Raw genomic sequence first — 18,234 nt, 5'->3', positions numbered from 1 at the left:
CAACGCAGGAGTGGCTTCGGGACAAGTCTCTGAATGTCTTTGAGTGGCCCAGCCAGAGCCCGGACTATATGAAAATAACTGTGCAGCGATGCTCCCCATCCAACCTGACAGAGCTTGAGAGGATCTGCAGAGAAGAATGGGAGAAACTCCCCAAATACAGGTGTGCCAAGCTTTTAGCGTCATACCCAAGAAGACTCGAGGCTGTAGTCGCTGCCAAAGGAGCTTCAACAAAGTACTGAGTAAAGGGTCTGAATACTTATGTAAATGTATATTTTCAGTTTCTTATTTCTAATACATTTGCAAACATTTATAAAAACCTGTTTTTGCATTGTCATTATGGGGTATTGTGTGTAGATTGATGAGGGAAAACAACAATTGAATCCCATTTAAAATAAGTCTGTAACGTAACAAAATGTGGAAAAAGTCTAGGGGTCTGAATACTTTCCGAACGCACTGTACATTGAACAAAAATATAAACGCAACATGTAAAGTGTTGGTCCCATGATTCATGAGCTGAAATAAACGATCCCCAAAATGTTCCATATGCACAAAAAGCTTATTTCTCTAAAATTTTAAGCACGAACATCCCTGTTAGTGAGCATTTCTCCTTTGCCAAGATAAAACATCCACCTGATAGGTGTGGCATATCAAGAAGCTGATAAAACAGCATGATCATTACATAGGTGCACCTTGTGCTGGGGACAATGAAAGGCCACTCTAAAATGTGCAATTGTGTCACACAAAACAATGCCACAGATATCTCAAGTTTTGAGGGAGCGTGCAATTGGCATGCTGACTGCAGCAATGTCCACCAGAACTGTTGCCAGATAATTAAATGTTCATTTCTCTACCATAAGCCGTCTCCAACGTCATTTTAGAGAATTTGGCAGTACGTCCAACTGGCCTCACAACCGCAGACCACGTGTAACCACACCAGCCCAAGACCTCTACATCAGGCTTCTTCACCTGCGGTTCATCTCAGACCAGCCACCCGGACAGCTGATGAAACTGAGGAGTATTTATGTCTTTAATAAAGCCATTTTGTGGGGAAAAACTCATTCTGATTGGCTGGGACTGTTTCCCCAGAGGGTGGGCCTGGCTCCCAAGTAGATGGGCCTATGCCCTCCCAGACCCACACATGGTTGCACCCCTGCCCAGTCATTTGAAATCCATAGATTAGGGCATTATTTATTTATTTCAATTGACTGATTTCCTTTTATGAATTCTAACTCTAACTGAAATTGTTGCACGTTAGGTTTATATTTTTGTTCAGTGCATGTACAGAGCCTTGTAAAAGTATTAATCTTCCTTGGTGTTTTTCATATTTTGTTGCATTACAACCTGTAATTTAAATGGATTTTTATTTGGACATACACAAAATAGTCCAAATTGGTGAAGTGAAATGAAAAAAATTAAGTGTTTCAAAAAATTCAAAAAAACTAATAACGGAAAAGTGGTGCGTGCATATGTATTCACCCCCTTTGCTATGAAGCCCCTAAATAAGTTCTGGTGCAACCAATTACCTTCAGAAGTCACATAATTAGTTAAATAAAGTCCACCTGTGTGCAATCTAAGTGTCACATGATCTCAGTATATATACACCTGTTCTGAAAGGCCCCAGAGTCTGCAACACCGCTAAGCAAGGGGCACCACCAAGCAAGTGGCACCATGAAGACCAAGGAGCTCTCCAAACAGGTCAGGGACAAAGTTGTGGAGAAGTACAGATCAGGGTTAGGTTATAATGAAATATCAGAAACTTTGAACATCCCAAGGAGCACAATTAAATCCATTATTAAAAAATTGAAAGAATATGGCACCACAACAAACCTGCCAAGAGAGGGCCACGCACCAAAACTGACAGACCAGGCAAGGAGGGCATTAATCAGAGAGGCAACAAAGAGACCAAAGATAACCCTGAAGTATGAAAAATGTATGCACTCACTAACTGTAAGTCGCTCTGGATAAGAGCGTCTGCTAAATTACTAAAATGTAAAATGTAAGGAGCTGCAAAGCTCCACAGCGGAGATTGGAATGTCTGTCCATAGGACCACTTTAAGCCGTACACTCCACAGAGCTGGGCTTTACGGAAGAGTGGCCAGAAAAAAGCCTTTAAAGAAAAAAATAAGCAAACATGTTTGGTGTTCGCCAAAAGGCATGTGGGAGACTCCCCAAACATATGGAAGAAGCTACTCTGGTCAGATGAGACTAAAATTGAGCTTTTTGGACATCAAGGAAAATGTCTGGCGCAAACCCAACACCTCTCATCACCCCGAGAACACTATCCTCACAGTGAAGCATGGTGGTTGCAGCATCATGCTGTGGGGATGTTTTTCATCAGCAGGGACTGGGAAACTGGTCAGAATTGAAGGAATGATGGCTGTCGCTAAATACAGGGACATTTTTGAGGGAAACCTGTTCCAGTCTTCCAGAAATGTGAGACTGGGATGGAGGTTCACCTTCCAGCAGGACAATGACCCTAAGCATACTGCTAAAGCAACACTTGAGTGGTTTAAGGGGAAACATGTAAATGTCTTGGAATGGCCTAGTCAAAGCCCAGACCTCAATCCAATTGAGAATCTGTGGTATGACTTAAAGATGGCTGTACAACAGTGGAACCCATCCAATTTGAAGGAGCTGGAGCAGTTTAGCCTTGAAGAATGGGCAAAAATCCCAGTGGCTAGACATACCCCAAGAGACTTACAGCTGTAATTGCTGCAAAAGGTGGCTCTACAAAGTATTGACTTTGGGGGGCTGAATAGTTATACACGCTCAAGTTTTCTGTTTTTTAAATCTTATTTCTTGTTTGTTTCACAATAAGAAATATTTTGCATCTTCAAAGTGGTAGGCATGTTGTGTAAATCTAATGATACAACCCCCCCCAAAATCCAGAAAATCACATTGTATGATTTTTAAGTAATTAATTTGCATTTTATTGCATGACATAAGTATTTGATCACCTACCAACCAGTAAGATTTCTGGCTCTCACAGACCTGTTAGTTTTTCTTTAAGAAGCCCTCCTGTTCTCCACTCATTACCTGTATTAACTGCACCTGTTTGAACTCGTTACCTGTATAAAAGACACCTGTCCACACACTCAATCAAACAGACTCCAACCTCTCCACAATGGCCAAGACCAGAGAGCTGTGTAAGGACATCAGGGATAAAATTGTAGACCTGCACAAGGCTGGAATGGGCTACAGGACAATAGGCAATCAGCTTGGTGAGAAGGCAACAACTGTTGGCGCAATTATTAGAAAATGGAAGAAGTTCAAGATGATGGTCAATCATCCTCGGTCTGGGGCTCCATGCAAGATCTCACCTCGTGGGGCATCAATGATCATGAGGAAGGTGAGGGATCAGCCCAGAACTACACGGCAGGACCTGGTCAATGACCTGAAGAGAGCTGGGACCACAGTCTCAAAGAAAACCATTAGTAACACACTACGCCGTCATGGATTAAAATCCTGCAGCGCACGCAAGGTCCCCCTGCTCAAGCCAGCGCATGTCCAGGCCCGTCTGAAATTTGCCAATGACCATCTGGATGATCCAGAGGAGGAATGGGAGAAGGTCATGTCGTCTGATGAGACAAAAATAGAGCTTTTTGGTCGAAACTCCACTCGCCGTGTTTGGAGGAAGAAGAAGGATGAGTACAACCCCAAGAACACCATCCCAACCGTGAAGCATGGAGGTGGAAACATCATTCTTTGGGGATGCTTTTCTGCAAAGGGGACAGGACGACTGCACCGTATTGAGGGGAGGATGGATGGGGCCATGTATCGCGAAATCTTGGCCAACAACCTCCTTCCCTCAGTAAGAGCATTGAAGATGGGTCGTGGCTGGTTCTTTCAGCATGACAACGACCCGAAACACACAGCCAGGGCAACTAAGGAGTGGCTCCGTAAGAAGCATCTCAAGGTCCTGGAGTGGCCTAGCCAGTCTCCAGACCTGAACCCAATAGAAAATCTTTGAAGGGAGCTGAAAGTCAGTATTGCCCAGCGACAGCCCCGAAACCTGAAGGATCTGGAGAAGGTCTGTATGGAGGAGTGGGCCAAAATCCCTGCTGCAGTGTGTGCAAACCTGGTCAAGACCTACAGGAAACGTATGATCTCTGTAATTACAAACAAAGGTTTCTGTACCAAATATTAAGTTCTGCTTTTCTGATGTATCAAACACTTATGTCATGCAATAAAATGCAAATTAATTACTTAAAAATCATACAATGTGATTTTCTGGATTTTTGTTTTAGATTCCGCCTCTCACAGTTGAAGTGTACTGTTACGAACCCCGTGGCTCTAAACGTCTAGGGTGGATGGACATGAGACCCGTAACATAAATTATGCAAATTAGGAGTGTGGCATGGAGCAGTGAGAACAAATGTGACACAACAACCATGAACTACCGTCAAACACAAATGGTTTATTTCAGAACACACGGTAAGGGTTTGGGAAAAAGGGCTGAGCAGGACCCAAGAAATGAAACAATAGTGTAAAACCCCCTAAACTGATCTAGCCTGCCTGAAGAACCGCTAGGCTACTGCTAGTCATACAAAAGTACAGTGGGTGGTCCGCTCAGGTCTAACTAGTGTTTTTAGACAGATTTCTTCCTACGGGTAATGTACGCCCAAGGGCAACTAGCTTAAACTCCCCTTTTCCCAGAAACACACAAAGCTACCAAACAGGGTAATCAGCAATTAAGTAGTACACAATACACAGGACACAACAGTATCCGCACTCACATAACAAAACAGTAGTCTAACAGAATTACCAATCATAATAAACAGCAACTTAGTGAGTAACCAAAAACAGGACACCACCGTGTCCATACTCACATACGGAAATATTCTCTCTCTCTCAACAAACACAAGACTGGTTTTTATACAATGGGATGTGTGATTGAACAAACGAGTAACAGGTGGTGCAATGCACAGGAATGTTCACTGATTGGTCCAATCAGCAGACACCTCAACGACCACCAATCAGGAACATACAGGACACCTGTGATTAGGGCAGAAGGAGAGAAACACACAAAAACACAGGATACCTGTATCCGTAACACTCCCACCCTTAAAAGAGCAAACCACAATGGTTTGCGACGCACGTACTATCACAACACCCAAATTCACAAATCATCCTGCCGGGATAACAACAAAAAAAACCTAGATCATTACACACGAGACAAAGCATCTGCCAACACATTATCCAACCCCTTTTTGTGGCGGATCTCCAAATTATAATTTTGCACGACAAGTGCCCAACGCATAAGGCGTTGGTTCTGGTTGTACATCCGGTGGAGAAAAACTAAGGGGTTATGATCAGTATACACTATCACTGGTAATGCACTGGAACCAACATAAACTTCAAAGTACTGCAGAGCTAACAACAAAGCTAGAGCTTCTTGTTCAATGGTGGAATAGTTTGTCTGACATTTGTTAAATTTCCGTGAAAAATAACAGACAGGATGGTCCACTCCACTCTGGTCTTGCTGCAGTAGAACAGCCCCAGCACCTCTGGCACTTGCATCTACCTCCAGTTTAAACGGCCGTTCAAAATCTGGCGCAGCAAGAACAGGAGTACTACATAAGAGTGCTTTAGCAGTGTTGAAAGCAGTACGACAATCTTCAGACCATACAAATTTTCTCGCCGGACTGAGCAAATCCGTTAATGGAGCAACTACAGCAGAGAAATTTTTACAGAAACTACGGTAGTAGCCAACCATCCCTAAAAAACGGCGTAGCTCTCTTCTGGTGGTAGGTGCGGGAAATGCGTTTATAGCCGAGACCTTGGCATCTACAGGGCGCACCTGACCATGGCCGACCTGTTTACCAAGATAAGTAACAGTGGCCTTCCCAAACTCGCACTTTGCTAAGTTCAGGGTTAGAGAAGCGGTTGCTAGACGTTCACACACTACCCTTAGAGTGTTAACATGATCAGACCACTCAGTTGAATAAATTACCAGATCATCAAGGTAAGCACTACAATTAGGAACTCCAGCCAATACTGTGTTAACCAGGCGTTGGAAAGTGGCTGGTGCGTTCCGCATCCCAAATGCCATGACAGCATATTGTAGGAAGTGATCTGGGGTCACAAAGGCAGAGATGTCGGAGGCACGTGGGGTTAACGGCACCTGCCAGTAACCTTTAGAAGATCTAGTTTGGTTACATAAGTAGCAGCACCAACAGTATCAATACAGTCATCCAGTCTGGGTAACGGGAACGAGTCGGGCACTGTGACAGCATTGACTTTCCGATAGTCCGTACATAATCTGGATGTCCCATCAGGTTTAGGAACCAGAATGCACGGAGAACTCCAAGGACTTGAACTTGGCATAGCCAGGTTATTCTCCAGCAAATAACCGACCTCACCGCTCATTATCTTTCTCATAGAGACGTTGACACGATAAGGATGTTGCTTGATAGGTGCAGCGTTTCCAACATTAATGTCATGTTCTAACACATTTGTACATGTAGGAACATCATTAAAAAGACATGGAAAGCTGTGTAATAGTCTCACAATATCATCTGACTGTCTGTCCGTTAAATGAATCAGGCTTGACGGGAGAGACAGCAGCATCTCTGAATTGGGCAATCTAGCACACTGCTGCTGAGTATTGCGCAACTCCAAACCATCTCCGTCCACATCATTAACATGACCTCCCACTACAGCCGTAGCAGCAATAGAGACAGCCGACTCGGCCAGTTTCTCTGGACTGTCTACCTGAGTGACGGGTCTGGTGTGGTATGTCTTCAACATGTTAACGTGGCACACACGAGATTGGCGTTTTCTATCAGGAGTCTGTATCACGTAGTCAGTTTCAGTTAGTTTCTTTTCAATGACATAAGGACCAGAGAAACGTGCTGACAATGACGCTCCTGGCACAGGCAACAATACAAGAACTCGGTCACCTGGCTGCAGTGAACGAGAAACAGCCTGTGTATCATAGTGTCGTTTCATCAGTTTCTGTGAGGAAGACAGTGCTTCCTTTGCTAGAGCACAGGCAGCATGTAGGCGCTCACGAAAGCGACTAACGTAGTCCAACACATTTTCTTTCACACACAACTCTTGTGACAAAAACTGATCCTTAAGGACTTTCATAGGTCCTCTCATGGTGTGTCCAAACACCAGTTCAGCTGGGCTGAACCCTAGGGATTCCTGTACTGTCTCACGGACAGCAAACAACACTAGAGGAACTCCCTCATCCCAATCTTTCTCAGATTCCAAGCAATATTTACGGAGCATAGACTTCAGGGTCTGATGCCAACGTTCAAGCGCACCCTGAGACTCTGGGTGATATGCGCTTGACACACGGTGTGTAACTGACAAGGATTTTAACACTTGTTTGAAAAGTTTAGAAAGGAAATTCGTACCCTGATCAGTTTGTATCACCTTAGGTAATCCAAAAGTTGAGAAGAATTTGATCAACGCTTTACTCACCACCGGAGCAGTAATCCTTCGTAGAGGAATGGCCTCTGGGTACCTGGTGGCCACACACATAATGGTTAACATAAACTGGTTACCAGATTTTGTTTTTGGTAATGGTCCAACACAATCAACCATCACATGTTCGAAGGGTTCACCTATGGCCGGTATGGGACAAAGAGGCGCGGGGAAATAACCTGGTTCGGTTTCCCAACTACTTGACAGGTGTGGCAAGTCCGACAGAACTGAGCCACATCTTGTTTTAAGCCAGGCCAAAAGAAATGTCGCAAAACACGATCATAAGTCTTGGTGACTCCCAGATGTCCGGACCACTGGTGATCATGAGCGAGGGATAAAACATTTTGTCGAAAGGCTGTAGGAATCACTATTTGGTAAACAGCATTCCAATCTTCGCCAGCGTCAACATGGGATGTCCATTTACGCATGAGGAGATTACCATCAATGAAGTATGCCAGGTTTTTCTTCTTTAGCTCCTCCTCTGAGACAACACTAGAAAAACATTTAGCCAGGCTAATGTCAACCTGTTGGTTAGCGATCAGCTGCTCACGAGTAACTGGTAACTGTATTGCCTCAGCAACAAGTTCCACATCCTTCTTCCTTTCTCTGGGCTGTTGGTCAGACTGCACCAGCTTACCAGAGGTAGCACCCGAACTATCCTCTGGGTCACACTCTCTGAATAGAATCGTGTTCGACAAATCTATCACTTCACCCACTTGTCGTGCTTGAGCACGTGTGACAGCACAAGCGGGGAACACATCTGGATAACCCTGTGCCAGCTCCTCGGAGAGAGACTGGTCACTTTTATCCAATACCTCCAATACGGGTATCACCTTTCCTCCGGCAATATCGTTGCCCATTATAAATGTCACACCTTTTACTGGCAACATAGGACGTACGCCAACTCTGAACAATCCACTGACTAACTCAGTGTGTACGTTCACAAAGTGCAATGGCACTGGGACGAAACCCATTTCAATTCCTTGTACTAACACACTGGAACCACAATATGTATTATTAGACAAGGGCAACACATCAGCTAGTATGAACGACTGCGCCGCACCAGTATCTCTGAGGATTCTAACTGGACGCTGAGACGCTTCGTCATCTGATATAGAAACAAACCCCTCAAAAATGAACGGTTCATAACTGTGATCTGGGACAGGGACTTTCAAACCACATTCACTATGAGGCCTCTGTCTTGATTCCGGCCTTACAACCGTACGAATCAGCCCAACACCCGTTGGCGGCCTGGCGTGCTGAGGCATCCCTGGTTTGCGTTTTAGCAGAAAGCAATCACTAACCAAATGTCCCACCTTATGACAATAGAAACAGTGACGCACATCTTTTGGGCGTGCTGGATGTACTGCTGGTCGACTAGGATTAAAAGTTAGCAACTCCGCAGCCCTGCTCTCCGTACGAGCCGAAAACACGCTCTTATGCGTCAACACAAACTCGTCTGCCAATACAGACGCTTCCGACAGTGAGGCTACTTTCTGTTCGTTCAGATAAACTACAATGCGTTCCGGTAAACAATTTTTAAACTCTTCTAACAAGATTAACTCCCGTAGAGAGTTAAAATCAGTTACCTTACTAGCACTGTGCCATTTGTCAAACAGATTTCCTTTGTCTCTAGCAAACTCCACATAAGTCTGAGTAGGAGACTTTTTATGAGACCTAAATCTCTGTCGATATGCCTCAGGAACAAGCTCATAGGCACGAAGAACAGTAGCTTTGACCACTTCATAATTCAAACTGTCTTCAAGAGGTAGCGCTGCCAGAACCTCTTGGGCTTTACCTGTTAGTTTACACTGAAGTAATAGGCACCATACCTCTTCGGGCCATTTCAATGCTACCGCTATACGTTCAAACACACTGAAATAGGAATCAACCTCTGACTCCTGAACACAGGTACCAAGGTGATCTGCCTACTAATATCAAACGTAGCAGATGACACAGCTGGTGAGGATGGCTCACTAGCAGGCATAGTATTAGCAGAGACTAACCTCGCTGTTTCTGCCTCTAGTTCCATTTTACGCACCTCCAGTTCCATCTTACGCATCTCCAGTTCCATCTTACGCGTCTCCTGTTCTGCCTCTAGCTTACGCGTCTCCTGTTCTGCCTCTAGCTTACGCGTCTCCTGTTCTGCCTCTAGCTCCATTTTACGCATCTCCAGCTTGTCTTGCCTGATTTGTGCCCGCTCTTCCGCCTCCATTTGGAGCCGTGTCGAGCGGACATCCATCCTGGCATCACTGTCAGTCAGTGGGGAGAGTGGGTCATAACGGGGCAATGTGGCTGGAGCCTTAGTCTCGTCCTCAGACACTGATGGGCTTACAGGAACAGCAACCACATCCCCTACAGGAGCAGCAGACTCAGGCGGCGGTAACTCAAGCACTCGCTCGTTTAACAATATCGCTAGCACTACTTCCCTAACTTCTGCTTTCACTAAACCCCTCGGTATGGGTACAGAAAAGTGGTCAGCCAAAGCCTGTAGATCCACTCTACGGCAATTATCAAAAACCTCCCACGTAGGGTTTTCCAAAAATGCCTCCAACTCAAAAGTAGCCATCCTACTAGCAACACGAGCCGTCGACTACTGAACACACAAACAAAAACAGGTAGTACCACTGCCAAGCTCAACACTGAACCAGACACTTGCTAATTTGCATGAGTAGCATGGGATATATCCCGGACGAACCCCCACTTTATGTTACGAACCCCGTGGCTCTAAACGTCTAGGGTGGATGGACATGAGACCCGTAACATAAATTATGCAAATTAGGAGTGTGGCATGGAGCAGTGAGAACAAATGTGACACAACAACCATGAACTACCGTCAAACACAAATGGTTTATTTCAGAACACACGGTAAGGGTTTGGGAAAAAGGGCTGAGCAGGACCCAAGAAATGAAACAATAGTGTAAAACCCCCTAAACTGATCTAGCCTGCCTGAAGAACCGCTAGGCTACTGCTAGTCATACAAAAGTACAGTGGGTGGTCCGCTCAGGTCTAACTAGTGTTTTTAGACAGATTTCTTCCTACGGGTAATGTACGCCCAAGGGCAACTAGCTTAAACTCCCCTTTTCCCAGAAACACACAAAGCTACCAAACAGGGTAATCAGCAATTAAGTAGTACACAATACACAGGACACAACAGTTTTGTGGTCCTCTGTAGCTCAGCTGGTAGAGCACGGCGCTTGTAACGCCAAGGTAGTGGGTTCGATCCCCGGGACCACCCATACACAAAAAAAATTTATGCACGCATGACTGTAAGTCGCTTTGGATAAAAGCGTCTGCTAAATGGCATATTATTTTTTATTATTTATCCGCACTCACATAACAAAACAGTAGTCTAACAGAATTACCAATCATAATAAACAGCAACTTAGTGAGTAACCAAAAACAGGACACCACCGTGTCCATACTCACATACGGAAATATTCTCTCTCTCAACAAACACAAGACTGGTTTTTATACAATGGGATGTGTGATTGAACAAACGAGTAACAGGTGGTGCAATGCACAGGAATGTTCACTGATTGGTCCAATCAGCAGACACCTCAACGACCACCAATCAGGAACATACAGGACACCTGTGATTAGGGCAGAAGGAGAGAAACACACAAAAACACAGGATACCTGTATCCGTAACATGTACCTATGATAAATTACAGACCTCTACATGCTTTGTAAGTAGGAAAACCTGCAAAATCGGCAGTGTATCAAATACTTGTTCTCCCCACTGTATATACACTGCTCAAAAAAATAAAGGGAACACTTAAACAACACAATGTAACTCCAAGTCAATCACACTTCTGTGAAATCAAACTGTCCACTTAGGAAGCAACACTGATTGACAATAATTTTCACATGCTGTTGTGCAAATGGAATAGACAACAGGTGGAAATTATAGGGAATTAGCAAGACACCCCCAATAAAGGACTGGTTTTGCAGGTGGTGACCACAGACCACTTCTCAGTTCCTATGCTTCCTGGCTGATGTTTTGGTCACTTTTGAATGCTGGCAGTGCTTTCACTCTAGTGGTAGCATGAGACAGAGTCTACAACCCACACAAGTGGCTCAGGTAGTGCAGCTCATCCAGGATGGCACATCAATGCGAGCTGTGGCAAGAAGGTTTGCTGTGTCTGTCAGTGTAGTGTCCAGAGCATGGAGGCGCTACCAGAAGACAGGCCAGTACATCAGGAGACGTGGAGGAGGCCGTAGGAGGGCAACAACCCAGCAGCAGGACTGCTACCTCCGCCTTTGTGCAAGGAGGAGCAGGAGGAGCACTGCCAAAATGACCTCCAGCAGGCCACAAATGTGCATGTGTCTGCTCAAACGGTCAGAAACAGACTCCATGAGGGTGGTATGAGTGCCCGACGTCCACAGGTGGGGGTTGTGCTTACAGCCCAACACCGTGCAGGACATTTGGCATTTACCAGAGAACACCAAGATTGGCAAATTCGCCACTGGCGCCCTGTGCTCTTCACAGATGAAAGCAGGTTCACACTGAGCACGTGACAGACGTGACAGAGTCTGGAGACGCCGTGGAGAACGTTCTGCTGCCTGCAACATCCTCCAGCATGACCGGTTTGGCGGTGGGTCAGTCATGGTGTGGGGTTGCATTTCTTTGGGGGGCCGCACAGCCCTCCATGTGCTCGCCAGAGGTAGCCTGACTGCCATTAGGTATCAAGATGAGATCCTCAGACCCCTTGTGAGACCATATGCTGGTGCGGTTGGCCCTGGGTTCCTCCTAATGCAAGACAATGCTAGACCTCATGTGGCTGGAGTGTGTCAGCAGTTCCTGCAAGAGGAAGGCATTGATGCTATGGACTGGCCCGCCCGTTCCCCAGACCTGAATCCAATTGAGCACATCTGGGACATCATGTCTCGCTCCATCCACCAACGCCACGTTGCACTACAGACTGTCCAGGAGTTGGCGGATGCTTTAGTCCAGGTCTGGGAGGAGATCCCTCAGGAGACCATCCACCACCTCATCAGGAGCATGGAGGCCACACACACTACTGAGCCTCATTTTGACTTGTTTTAAGGACATTACATCAAAGTTGGATCAGCCTGTAGTGTGGTTTTCCACTTTAATTTTGAGGGTGACTCAAAATCCAGACCTCCATGGGTTGATAAATTTGATTTCCATTGATAATTTTTGTGTGATTTTGTTGTCAGCACATACAACTACGTAAAGAAAAAAGTATTTAATACGATTATTTCATTCATTCAGATCTAGGATGTGTTATTTTAGTGTTCCCTTTATTTTTTTGAGCAGTGTATATACACAGTTGAAGTCAGAAGTTTATATACACCTTAGCCAAATACATTTAAACTCTGTTTTTCACAATTCCTGACATTTAATCCTAGTAAAAATTCTGTCTTAGGTCAGTTAGGATCACCACTTTATTTTAAGAATGTGAAATGTCAGAATAATAGCAGAGAGAATGATTTATTTCAGCTTACATACATACACTCAATTAGTATTAGATAGCATTGCCTTTAAATTGTTTAACTTGGGTCAAACGTTTCAGGTAGCCTGCCACAAGCTTCCCACAATAAGTTGGGTGAAATTTGGCCCATTCCTCCTAACAGAGCTGGTGTCACTGAGTCAGGTTTGTAGGCCTCCTTGCTTGCACATGCTTTTTCAGTTCTGCCCACACATTTTCTATAGGATTGAGGTCAGGGCTTTGTGATGGCCACTCCAATACCTTGACTTTGTCCTTAAGCCATTTTGCCACAACTTTGGAAGTATGCTTGGGGTCGTTGTCCATTTGGAAGACCCATTTGCGACCAAGCTTTAACTTCCTGACTGATGTCTTGAGATGTTGCTTCAGGGATGTAGCTCAGTTGATAGAGCATGGCGTTTGCAACGCCAGGGTTGTGGGTTTGATTCCCACAGGGGGTATGAAAAAAAATAATGTATGCACTAACTGTAAGTCGCTCTGGATAAGAGCATCTGCTAAATGACTAAAATGTAAATGTAAATATATATATCCACATAATTTTCCTTCCTCATGATGCAATCTATTTTGTTAAGTGCACCCCCACTGCATGATGCACTGATGATTCTTCGGCTTGCAAGCCCCCCTTTTTCCTCCAAACATGACGATGGTCATTATGGCCAAACAGTTTTATTTTTGTTTCATCAGACCAGAGGACATTTCTCCAAAAAGTACGATCTTTGTCCCCATATGCAGTTGCAAACCGTAGTCTGTATTTTTTATGGTAGTTTTGGAGCAGTGGCTTCTTCCTTGCTGAGTGGCCTTTCAGGTTATGTCGATATAGGACTCGTTTTACTGTGGATATAGATGAACCTGTGTGTACCTGTTTCCTCCAGCATCTTCAAAAGGTCATTTGCTGTTGTTCTGGGATTGATATGCACTTTTTGCACCAAAGTACGTTCATCTCTAGGAGACAGAACGCATCTCCTTCCTGAGCGGTATGACGGCTGCGTGGTCCCATGGTGTTTATACTTGCGTACTATTGTTTGTACAGATGAACTTGGTACCTTCAGGCGTTTGGAAATTGCTCCCAAGGATGAACCAGACTTGTGGAGGTCTATTAGCCTATCATAACCTTCTAAAGCCATGACATCATTTTCTGGAATTTTCCAAGCTGTTTAAAGGCACAGTCAACTTAGTGTATGTAAACTTCTGACCCACTGGAATTGTGATACAGTGAATTATAAATGAAATAATCTGTCTGTAAACAATTGTTGGAAAAATTACTTGTGTCATGCACAAAGTAGATGTCCTAACCGACTTGCCAAAACTAGTTTGTTAACAAGAAATTTGTGGAGTGGTTGAAAAAATGAGTTTTAATGACTACAACCTAAGTGTATGTAAACTTCCGACTTCAACTGTATATACAGTACCAGTCAAAAGTTTGGACACCTACTCATTCATGGGTTTTTCTTTATTTGTACTATTTTCTACATTGTAGAATAATAGTGAAGACATCAAAACTATGAAATAACACATATGGAATCACGTAGTAACCAAAACAGTGTTAAACAAATCCAAAAATATTTTATATTTCAGATTCATCAAATAGCCACCCTTTGCCTTGATGACAGCTATGCACAATCTTGGCATTCTCTCAACCAGCTGGAATGCATTTCAATTAACAGGTCTGCCTTCTTAAAAGTTAATTTGTGGAATTTCTTTCCTTCTTAATGCGTTTGAGCCAATCAGTTGTGTTGTCACAAGGTAGGGGGAGTATACAGAAGATAGCCCTATTTGGTAAAAGACAGCGTCCATATTATGGCAAAACAGCTCAAATAAGCAAAGAGAAATGACAGTCCATCATTACTTTAAGACATGAAGGTCAGTCAATACGGAACATTTCCAATAACTTTTAAAGTTTCTTCAAGTGCAGTCGCAAAAACCATCAAGCGCTATGATGAAACTGGCTCTCATGAGGACCGCAACAGGAATGGAAGAACCAGAGTTACCTCTGCTGCAGAGGATAAGTTAATTAGAGTTACCAGCCTCAGAAATTGCAGCCCAAATAAATGCTTCACAGAGTTCAAGTAACAGACACATCTCAACATCAACTGCTCAGAGGAGACTGTGTGAATCAGGCCTTCATGGTCGAATTGCTGCAAAGAAACCACTACTAAAAGGACACCAATAAGAAGAGACTCGCTTGGGCCAAGACAATGAGGAATCGACATTAGACCAGCCCAAATTGGAGATTTTTGGTTCCAACCACCATGTCTTTGTGAGACGCGGTGTAGATGAACGGATGATCTCCGCATGTGTATTTCCCTCCGTAAAGCATGGAGGAGGAGGTGTTGTGGTGTGGGGGTGCTTTGCTGGCGACACTGTCTGGGATTTATTTAGAATTCACTTAACCAGCATTGCTACCACAGCATTCTGCAGCGATTTGCCATCCCATCTGGTTTGGGCTTAGTGGGACTGTCATTTGTTTTTCAACAGGACAATGACCCAACACACCTCCAGGCTGTGTAAGGGCTATTTTACCAAGAAGGAGAGTGATGGAGTGCTGCATCAGATGACCTGGCCTCCACAATCCCCCGACCTCAACCAAATTGAGATGGTTTGGGATGAGTTGGACCGCAGTTTGAAGGAAAAGCAGCCAACAAGTGCTCAGCATATGTGGGAACTCCTTCAAGACTGTTGGAAAAGCATTCCAGGTGAAGCTGGTTGAGAGAATGCCAAGAGTGTGCAAAGCTGTCATCAATGCAAAGGTTGACTATTTGAAGAATCTCAAGTATAAAATATATTTTTATTTGTTTGCCTGCTTTTTCGACACCGGACGGCTTATATCAGTACCGGGTGCTCCCATTCGGTCTCCACGGAGCCCCACCCACGTTCCAGCAGCTGATAGACCGAGTCCTCCGACGCCACCAACAGTACGCAGCGGCCTATTTGGATGATATCATCATCCACAGCCAAAGTTGGGAAGAGCACCTGACGCGCCTCCAGGCGGTGCTGGACGTGCTCAGGCAAGCTGGGTTGACAGCGAACCCCAAGAAATGCAAGCTAGGGTTTGAGGAGGTGGAGTACCTGGGGATTTGATCGGATGGGGGGACGTCAAGCTCCAGGAGAGGAAGGTCCACGCGGTACGTGACTGGCCCGTTCCACGCACCAAGACACAGGTCAAGTCCTTCCTGGGACTGGCAGGATACTACAGCCGGTTTATCCCCAACTTTGCGGCTATAGCCTCCCCCCCTTACCAATCTAACCACGGCCCGCCACCCAAAAACAGTGAAATGGTCGGGCGAGACCGAAGTGGCATTCAGGCGACTGAAGGAAGCGCTGTGCTCCCATCCGATTCTCGTAACGCCCGATTTCCAGGTACCGATGTTGGTCCAGAAGGACGCATGCGACATGGGACTAGGGGCCGTCCTGTCCCAGGTACACAATGGGGAGGAGCACCCAATCATAAGCCGAAAGCTGATACGTAGAGAAAAAAAGTACAGCAGGTTAGCCACCAGGGGGAGACTCGTCGAGGCCTGGTGACAGACAGTCTACATCACGCGGCGATGTCTCCCTATGCTGGACGTGCCAGGTCTCGACGGGCTCTCCGGCCAGGACTAATTGGGGCTGATTGTGGTTGGTGAGTAATCAAGGGGCTGATTGCTCACCAGCTGGATGAGTCCCATAAAGCTGCCAGAACGGCAGCACACAGGAGTGGGAACTGGGGAAGAGAGATTACTCCCGTACAGTCGTGCTCAGTACCAGAGATAACGGAGGGAGCTTGGTTGTGTTCCCCACAGGATACAGCAAGAACCCGGAGCCCAGAAGACGGTATCCTGGAGGAGGTCTCCTGGAGGAGACCTATTCTTTTCTCTTTGTTTATTATTTAAATAAACACCATTGAAACCGAGCTAATACAATTCTGTCCGTGTCTGATCTGTGTAAACGTCTTGACCAAACACCCTGTGCTGCCACACAGCGTACAATGACACCTTTGTTTTTAAGCCCTGGATTTCTAACCCTTTAATATTATTGTTGGATCTGATTTTAACAGCTAACATTTCAATGGCAATAATAAATACATATGCCGATAGTGGACAACCTTGTTTTACTCCTCTTGACAGTTTAAAACTTTCTGAGAAGTAGCCATTATTTACTATTTTACACCTAGGGTTAATATACATAACTTTAACCCATTTTATAAGAGATACTCCAAAATTGAAATATTCCAGGCATTTATATATAAACTCCAGTCATACTTTATCAAAGGCCTTTTCAAAGTCTGCTATGAATACCAGGCCTGGTTTCCCAGATTTTTCAGTGTTCTATTGTTTCCAGTACTTGTCTGATATTATCTCCAATGTATCGTCCATGTAAAAGACCTGTCTGATTAGGATGAATAATATCCAACATTACAGCTGTTAATTTTACATTATTACAAGAAAGAAAATCCATACAATTAGCTTCGTTTAGTGGAGATGAAGGAGACTGAAACGAAAACATATGCTTAAAGTACTTTACTTCCTCTTTCAAAATATAGTTTGGTGAATCATGGGTCCATCATTTGTAACAAGTTTCAGTAAATTATTTTTGGTAGCATTTCTATGTTGAAGATTAAAAAAGAATTTGGTGCATTTTTCCCAATATTCCATCCAGTTCGCTTTATTTTTTAGAATATATTACACTTGATCTTTCTTGAATAAGTTCCTCCATTTCTTTTGGTTTTTCCTCTAACTTATTCTGAGCCTCTGGTACAGTTTTTATTGCTATCTATCTGTACTGTTAGTCCTTCCATTTTCTTTGTTAATATGGACTCTTTTGACCTAAATTGCTTTTGTTTTAGAGATGAGTACTGAATTGCATGGCCTCTAAAGGCACATTTAAAAGTGTCCCATACAATAAGGGGCTCTGCTGTACCTATGTTATGTCGGACAAAGTCAGTTATAAATTCTTCTGTCCTAGTTAAAAACAAGTTATCATCCAATAGGCTTTGATCACATTTCCAATATCCTCGCCCACGTGGAAATTCAGTAAGAGTAATATATATGCCAATTATGTGATGGTCTGACCGCATCACATAATTCAAAGATGGCTCGCATTCACTTTGCCTTGAGACTCAGGTGGTCATACTTAAAAATCTGCCTCAAGGCAAACGTTCACTCAATAAGCATCGAAGCCTCTTGCAACTACAATAACACACAGCATCCCTGCTTTACGAGAAGAGTTTTTGGACTTTCTATGGCTCCTCTAAATTATGTTTGGTCAGATCGTTTTTTTAACAACTCATTTACCATTCAATCCTTTATGTTAATCTGAGTGATCTCCAAGAGATGGAAAGAAAGAGACA

The sequence above is a fragment of the Coregonus clupeaformis genome, chromosome 1 (genome assembly GCF_020615455.1).
Source record: "Coregonus clupeaformis isolate EN_2021a chromosome 1, ASM2061545v1, whole genome shotgun sequence".
NCBI classification, from domain to species: domain Eukaryota; kingdom Metazoa; phylum Chordata; class Actinopteri; order Salmoniformes; family Salmonidae; genus Coregonus; species Coregonus clupeaformis.
This window is presented reverse-complemented; position numbering follows the sequence as displayed.